Here is an 8,839-nt window from a genome sequence, read left to right as displayed (position 1 = left end):
TTGCCTTTTCTTTTCTTTTATTTTTTTCCTGTGCAAATTACAGACCAGCCATCAGATAGCAATGGTCAGTGCACCTTTCCATGGAGATGTTTCTTTCAATCTCCACTTTCCTGTGTTTTAGTCTGGCCACAGCCAAGATTCAAACAGGGTTCCGCTGGCCAAAATCACTGAAGAGAAACACTACCCCCCCAACCCCCCTCCATCTTCTCTTATAACAGTTGACAGGGAGGACAATGTCTTTTCCCTTCTCAGTTGGCTGCAGTGAACTAGGTGTTTTATCCCAGCTTAAAATCTTAGGGAGGGGGCAGGAGCCCTTTCTAGCAGCCGTGGAGGTTTGACAAATCATATTTGTCTTAGGTTCTTGTCTCTTTGTCCTTCACCCTCCTGGGAGTTGATTAACATTGCCCTTGTCTGCTGACTCCCAAAGTAGTTCCCTCAGACAGTTGTTGGGCCTTTCTTCTTTGTTTTTGTGAGAATATGTGAACCCTGCTTGTCTGCATATATGCCATCTTACTGGAACTCCTCTAAAATTTCTTTTGACATAGAAATAGGCAACTGAGTTAGAGATCTGATATTATCTGAGGTGATTTATTTTCATTCCCCAGGATAGTCATGCATTTTTTGAAAACTTGATAAATTTGAAATACCTCAGACAATAAATCTTAAATTATAAGTTTCTATGGCATTGTATTTTTACCTACCCCATTATTCACATAACCAGAATAAATTGCATGGTATTTTAATTTTCTACAGAATTAATGATAAAAAATGATTGAATTTTAAAAATATTAAAGTCCAGATATATACATAATTCAAAGTCCTATTAAATGCGACAAAATTCTATTTAATAAAGAAAGTTATTAAAGTTCCCCATATCCTTATATTTATCATGAGTCTTGCATTCAGGGTATAAATTCCTATATATTCACAGACATCGATGTACGTGAAACTAAAAGAAGATGAAATTTCACCATTGGTAAATATCATATAATGTTTTGGACAATTTTATAAAAGCTGTGTGAATGTGAACCTTGTCTATGTTTTCTTTAAGTTATTAATTTAAGATCATATTTCAGGTAGTGTCTTTGGAATTGTATGCCACTAAGTCTGGAAAGATGGATAAATACATAATAAATGGTTTATTAATATTATATTATTTCATGGACTAATATTGTTTATGGTTCCGGATTTTATTGCCAGCCTGTATATTCACCGAAATGAAATCAGAAGTTTATGGCAAGTGTTCCTGACATTTCTTATCTAGTTAAAATTTTAAAAGATTAAATTTAATTGTTTGAAAGCATTCTTTAACACCTAATTTTTCTTTTCATTTAACTTTGAAGAGAATTAAAACTAACTAATGATGTTAGAGATCCTAATCTCTTAATAAAAATTAAAAGACAGGGGAGTCTCTACTGTTAAGAGTGCTTTTTATCCAGCTTGGGGGGAGTTGGTCCTGCAACTGAGAAACTCTGTTCTGAAAAGTATGTCCCCAGTTTTCTATATTAAGTTCTGGCTGGGCCTTTTCCTTAGATTTAACATTCCCTCCATTTTATGATACAACACAATTGAAAAATCAGTGAGTGTAACTCAAAGTCAGAGGATGACTGCTTACCACGTAATTGTGACTTCCCAAGAAGAGGAGGCGGGGATAAGTGAGAGCTAAGTGATGGCCTCTTACAGGTAACTCTGACTTCCCTAATACCAATCATTCATTAAGTTTTAATCTTCTGTTTACTGTTGTGAACATTTCCCAAGGGGGCCATTATATTTAAATTTAGTTTGAGGATGGATGTATTTTTCCATTTAAAAATTGGGGATACTTGTAGAGCCAAGCTTAAATTTATTTTCTTTTGTGATTTTGTGATTTTGTGTAGACTGACCTTGTATCACTGAGAGCAGGAAAACATTCAAGAATATATTCAATATTTTTCTGTACTAGAAATTAGGAAAAAAAAGAAAAATAGCTTTCCTTTTTATTGTACTTATTTAAGCCATGTAAATTTCTTTCGGATTTGTGGTGTCAAATTAAAGTGTGCTTATTTTGTTCCCAATTATTGCAGCAATTGCTTTAGTCATTTATAAAGTATCTATCTATTAGATCCTTACTTTCTCTCTTATTTGAAAGACTGGTCTTACATATATTAGTTCCATCAGCTTTTTACTATTTAGGATTTCTCTATTTTGTTCCAATGATCTGCCCAACTAATATGGTTTTACAACTGCATTTTTTTTTAATTAATGAAAATTCAGATAATTTACTATGAGTTTAAAATTGCTGTGGACTAGCATGATGGTCAAATGACTAAACCTATAGATTTGCACATTAGAACTTAGCTGTAATGTATCTGAACATACCAGAATATTCTAAAATGTATGTCTACTTTAATTACTTCCAAGAAGATAGAAGTAGTTTAAAAATCTAGCATTTCATTCTTTGTACTGTAAGCAAACCTTCTTCAGGTAGACAATTTATAACTTTGAGGGTTTGTCTGATAATTATATATATAATCAAGTGGGGCTTTAGATAACTGACATCTTTCTCAATGATTCTCAACACACTGCTTTCCTACGAGAATAGTAAGTATCAAATGAAATATTCCTGTTCTTCTGTCACCTGTGTCATTTAAAATATACGTTTTATCTTATACATTGTCAGTTTCTCCATGGAAATGATTGTGCATACACCCACCCTAACTCATATAATTACTAACCCATAGCAGGAATTCAGTGGTATGTATTATTCAAATTCATTTTCAATTTAATTCTGCCTACAATAAACCAAATTTGTTTTTCTATTCAGTCATAATCAATATGTAACCATGTTCTTATAATAATTGGCTGACACTTATTCAAAACACACAATGCATTGCTCATTCAAGAAAACCATTTATGGACATACCTCTGATTGATAGAAAAGATTTTTGCAAATTCCATATTTATTGATGTTAACTTTACCTTCCCCTTAGTATATTAAACATTTGAACTTTCTCCAGTTTTTAAAATTGCCAAGCCTGATTTTCTCCAAGTATGTATTCTCACTAAAATTTTGCAAAAGAATCAAAGGAGACATGATTTATTTAACCTCTTATTGTCCTCTCTTTCGTGGATTGAATTGTGTACCCCAGTTTGGACATGTTATTGATCTTGGTCTGCATTCTGGTGAGTTTTGGCACATTATAAATAAGATCTCTTTAAGATATTACTCCAGTTAAGATGAGGCCCACCTGAATCAGGCTGAAGTTTTTCTTTATTTTTTAAAGTATATTTTTATTACATAACTTTTGAACTTACAAAACAATCATATACCTGCGAAAAATTCCCATACAACACACTTCACCAACACACCACACTGTTGTGGAACATTTGTTACAAATTATGAGATAATATCATCAGTCTATTACCACTAACTGTGGTCCATAGCATACATTTGGCATATTTTTCCATACCCACCTATTATTAACACAGTACATCTTTGGAATTGATGCAAGAATATTATAACATTGTTGTTAACTATAGCTCATAAGTTATATTAATTGTATTTTTCCCATGCTTCTCCATATTCCCACCACACCGCAATAGTGACATGAAAATGCTCTAGTTCACTGGACAATCTTGCATTTATACTATTAACCACATTTCTAATCTATCTCTGGATTCACTGTGTTATTTGGTTCTCAGATTATTTTTCAGTTTTTTTTTTTTCATTGGCATTCACATAACAAGACTACTCTTTTCAGGCACAATCTCATTTATAATGCAGCTGCTACTCACAATAATGCATTACCAACAACTTTATCCATTTCTGCACATTTAGAGTTAAGTAAAACTTCTGCATATATTAAGCATCAGTACTCCTTCACAGCCCTTCTTATCTCCTTATAACCTATACTATAGGTTTTAAATCCATGCATTTACTCTTCATATTTAGTTTATATTAGTGAGTCCACACAATATTTGTCCATTTGCTTCTGGCTTATTTCACTCAACATAATGTCTTCAAGATTCATCCATGTTACTTCATATGTTCCAATTTCATTACTTCTTACTGCAGCATAGAATTTGATCTCATGTAAAGACCACATTTTGTTTATCCATTCATTGCTTGATGGACACTTGGGTTGTTTCCATCTTTTGGCAATTGTGAATAATGCTGCTATGAATGTCAATGTGCAAATATCTGTTAGTGTCAGTTTTAAGGTGTCCTGAATATATTCATAGTAGTGGAATTGCTGCATCATACGGCAGTCTATATTTAGTCTCCTGAGGAACCATGGAACTGTCTTCCACAGTGGCTGTACCATTTTACAATCCCACGAATAGTGAAAGAGTGTACCCATTCTCCACATCCTCTCCAGCACTTACTGTTTTCTGTTGCTGTTGTTGTTGTTTTTTAATAATGGCCATTCTTTGTGGTGTGAGATGATATCACATTGTCATTTTGATTTGCATTTCCCTAATAGCTTGTGATATTGAATATTTTTTTCATGTGCTTTTTGGCCATTTATATTTCCTCTTTGAAGAAATGTCTATTTAGTCTTTTGCCTATTTTTTAAATTGGATTGCCTGCTTTTTAATTATTGGGTTGTATGATCTCTTTATATAGAATGGAAATCAGACCCTCATTAGATATGTGTTTCCAAATAGTTTCTCCCATTGAGTGGGCTGCTTTTTCGCCTCCTTGACAAAGTCCTTTGAAGCACAAAAAAGTGTAAGTTTGAGGAAGTCCCATTTATCCATGCTATCTTTCATTATTCATGCTTTTTTAGGTTTAAGAATGTACCACTTATCACCAGGTCTTGAAGATATTTTCCTACATTTTCTTCTAGGATTTTTATGGTTCTAGCTTTTATATTTAGGCCTATGATCCATTTTGAGTTACTTTTCATATAAGGTGAAATAAAAGGGTACTTTTACTTTCTTTTGGATATGGTCGTCCAGTTCTCCCAGTACCATTTATTGAATAGACTGTTGTTACTCACCAGGGTGGGTTTCAAGGCTTATCAAAAATCACTTGACCAGAGATGTGAGGTTCTGTCTCTGAACCATCAATTCCGTTACATTGGTCTATATGTCTGTCTTTATGCCAGTGTCATGCTGTTTTTACCACTGTAGTTAGGTACTATGATTTAAAGTCTGAAAGTGAAAGTCCTCCAACTTCACTTTTCCTTTTTAAAATGTTTCTGGGTATCTGGTGACCCTTATCCTTCCAAATAAATTTAATAATTGTGTTTTCTGTTTGTTTAAAAAATGCTGGTGGAATTTTTATTGAGATTGCATTGAATCTTTATATCAATTTTGGTGACTTGACATCTTAATGATATTTAGTCTTCCAATCCATGAGCATGTAATGTTCTTCCAATTATTTAGATCTTTTTATTTCTTTTAGCGATGCATTGTAGTTTTCTGAATACAATTGCTTTACATCTTTGGTTAAGTTTATTCTTAAATATTTGATTCTTTTAGTCAGTATTGTAAATGGAAATTTTTTCCTGATTTCTCCTCAGATTGTGCATTACTAGTGAATAGAAATACCACTGATTTTTATGTATTGATCTTGTATTCTGACTGTCTACTGAAATCATATATTAGTCTAGCAGCTTTGCTGAATATTTTTCAGGACTTTCTAGGTATAGGGTCATATCATCTGCAAATAGCAAAAGTTTTACTTCCATTTTGGAACCATTTTATTTATTTTTCTCGCCTGATTGCTCTAGCTATAATCTCTAGCTTTATACTGAATAATAGTAGCTCCAGTGAGCATCCTTGTCTTGTCCCTGATCTCAACAGGAAAGCTTTCAGTCTTTCACCACTGAGTACAATGTAATCTGTGGGTTTTTCATATATGGCCTTTACCATATTGAGAAAACTTCCTTCAATTCCTATCTTTAGTACTATTTTTTATCAAGAAAGGATGCTGTATTTTGTCAAATGCCTTTTTTTGCATCAATTGTTAAGATCATGTGATATGTCTTCTTTGATTTATTAATGTAGTGTATTATGCTGATTAATTTTCTTGTGTTGAGCACCTTTGCCTGTCTGGTATAAAATCCACTTGATCATGATGAATAATTCTTTTAATGTTTTGTTGAATTTCATTAGAAAATATTATGTTGAGAACTTTTGCATCAGTAGGGGAATGGGTCTATAATTATCTTTTTTCACAATATCTTTACCTGACTTTGGTATTAGGGTGATACTGGCTTCATAGAATGAATTTGGTAGTGTTCCTTCTTGTTCTATCTTCTTTGATTGCTTGGTAGAACTCACCTCTGAAACCACCTTGTTCTCAGATTTTCATTTTGGGGAGTTGTTTGATGACTGCTTAATCTCTACTTGTGATTGGTTTGTTGAAGTCTTCTACAGTCAGTTTAGGTTGTTCATACATTCTTAGAAAATTTTCCATTTTATCTACATTTTCTAGTTTTTTGGGGTACAAGTGTTCATAGTATTCTCTTAGGATCTCTTTCATTTCTGTTGGGTCAGTAGTAATATCCCTATTTTCATTTTTATTTTATTTATTTGCATCTTTTCTTTTTCTTCCTTGTCAGTCTAGTTAAGGGTTTATTGATTTTGTTAATCTCCTCAAAGAATCAAACTTTGGTTTTGTTGATTCTTTCTAGAATTTATTTTGTTCTCGATTTCATTTATTTCTATTCTGATCTTTGTTATTTCATTCCTTCTACCTATTTTGGGAATAGTTTGCAGTTTTTTTCTAGTTTTTCCTGCTGTGTAGTTACATCATTGATTTTTGTGCTTTCTTCTTTTTCAGTGTAAACATTGAGGACTATAAATTTCCCTCTCAGCACTGCCTTGACTACATGCCATTTGTTCTGATATTTGTGTTCTCATTTTCATTTGTCTCAAGAAAAGTTTTGATTTCTTTCTCAATTTCTTCTTGACCCACTTATTGTTTAAGAGTGTACTGTTTAATCTCCTTATATTTGTGAATTTTCTTTTTCCACTTCTTATTGATTTCCAATTTTATCCTATTATGTTCAGAGAAAATGCTTCATATGATTTCAATCTTGTTGAAGTTTTTGAGATCTGCTTTATGACCCAAAATATGGTCTATCCTGGATAAAGGTCCATGAGCACTTGGGAAGAATGTACATACTACTGTTCTTGGGTGCAATGTTCTGTATATGTTTATTAGGTTTAGTCCAGTTATCATATTATTCAAGCTCTGTTTCTTTATTGATCTTCTACCCACATGTTGTATACAATGCTGAAAGTGGTGTATAGAATTCTCCATCTATTATTTCAGATATATATGTATATATTTCTCCCTTAAGTTTTGCCAGTGTTTGCCTCATGTATTTTGGGGCATCTTGATTAGGTTCATATATATTTATGATTGTTATTTTTTTACTAGTGATCTACACCTTTTATTACTATATTATGTCCTTCCTTGTCTCTAATAACAGTTTTGCTTTTAAAGTCTATCTCATCCCATATAAGAATAACTACTCCAGCTTTTTTTGTTTGTTCATTTGCTTACTTCATGCATGGAATATCATTTCCATCCTCTCACTTTCAGTCTATTGGTATCCTAGGGTCTAATCAAAGTCTCTTGTAGAAAAATATGGAATATTTCACAAATTTGTGTGTCATCCTTGAGCAGGGGCCATGTTAATCTTCTCTGTATTGTTCCAGTTTTAGTATATGTGGTCTCTAAGGGAGTACCAAGTTAAATTTTAATCTGGATTAATGAAATCCTTTTTAAGTGGAGTAAAATTTAGAAGGAAAGAGAAGCCATGGGTAGAAGTCAGAAGCTGTAAGTCAATGGAACACAGAAGAGAAAGGAGATGTGGTCATGTACATTGCCATATGACATATGTGCAAAGCCAACGACTAAAAATCACTGGCAGCCAGCTGCAGAACACCACAGTCTTCAGGGAGAAAACATCACCTTACTGACACTTCTGTTCTAGAATTCTCCTAGTCTCAAAACAGCCAATAAATTCCCATTTTTTTTAAAGCCAACCTATTGAATGGCATTTGTTTTAGTAAGTAGGAAACCAAAACACTCTCTATTCAATTCTATAGTCACTAGTCACAAATCTCTACTTTGTTAAGGAATTGCAATATTATTTTTGATTAAATAAATGCTTTAAAACTTTGAAGCAGAATGACAACAAATAATAATTGAATCATCTTTATATGACAGGTGATATGTTGTATGCTTTACATATATTCTTTAATGTACTAGTCAAACAAATTGTCTATCTCTAATTGGGATATTTGAAGCTCATAAGAGCTTTGTGACATGTTCATACATATCTAGATGTGATGACTACCATGAAGTAAGGTCAAAATTTGAACCTAAGACTGCTAGCTTCAAAGCCATTCAACTTCACATCAAATCATATGAATTTTCATATATACTATTTTTTTAAATTTAAAATGTCCTTCATTCTACCTATGGATCTTAAGCACCAAATAATCTAATATAACCAGATAAAGAAACAGAATTATAGCCAGAGGGACTGTTAATGATCAACTTTAGGCAAATATTTTAGGTTTGCTATACTTATCCTGGCTTGATTTTGATTAATTTGATTATGTCAATTTTTAGATATCAAGTTTGACAAGATCACAGGATAGCATATTTCATTTTAAACATTCATATGTGGTATAAGTAAAAGACTTTTCTGCCAATAGTAAAGGGTGCTCACACATCCAGCTATGTGTTACTTTAGAATATTATTTTCCTAATGGCCTTAAGTATACACATAGTGAAGATATTTTTTCCTACAGGAAATTAACATAAGCATCTCTTTCAGTTACTACTTAAGATAAATGATATGTTTAGAACTATGGGTTACAGTATTCTTTG

At 32.6% G+C, this 8,839-nt stretch overlaps 1 non-coding gene across 1 annotated transcript; it reads right to left on the bottom strand.

Moving 5' to 3' along the window:
• Positions 1 to 7,579: 7,579 nt before the first annotated feature.
• LOC111758784 (U6 spliceosomal RNA) lies at positions 7,580 to 7,686 on the bottom strand. Its single transcript, XR_002792940.1, has one exon. It is a non-coding gene; the product is annotated as a U6 spliceosomal RNA (small nuclear RNA).
• Positions 7,687 to 8,839: the final 1,153 nt, after the last annotated feature.

Source organism: Dasypus novemcinctus, chromosome 1 (assembly GCF_030445035.2).
Source record: "Dasypus novemcinctus isolate mDasNov1 chromosome 1, mDasNov1.1.hap2, whole genome shotgun sequence".
Classification (NCBI taxonomy): domain Eukaryota; kingdom Metazoa; phylum Chordata; class Mammalia; order Cingulata; family Dasypodidae; genus Dasypus; species Dasypus novemcinctus.
The sequence above is the reverse complement of the archived record's forward strand: the minus strand, read 5'-3'. Positions and strand labels throughout refer to the sequence as shown.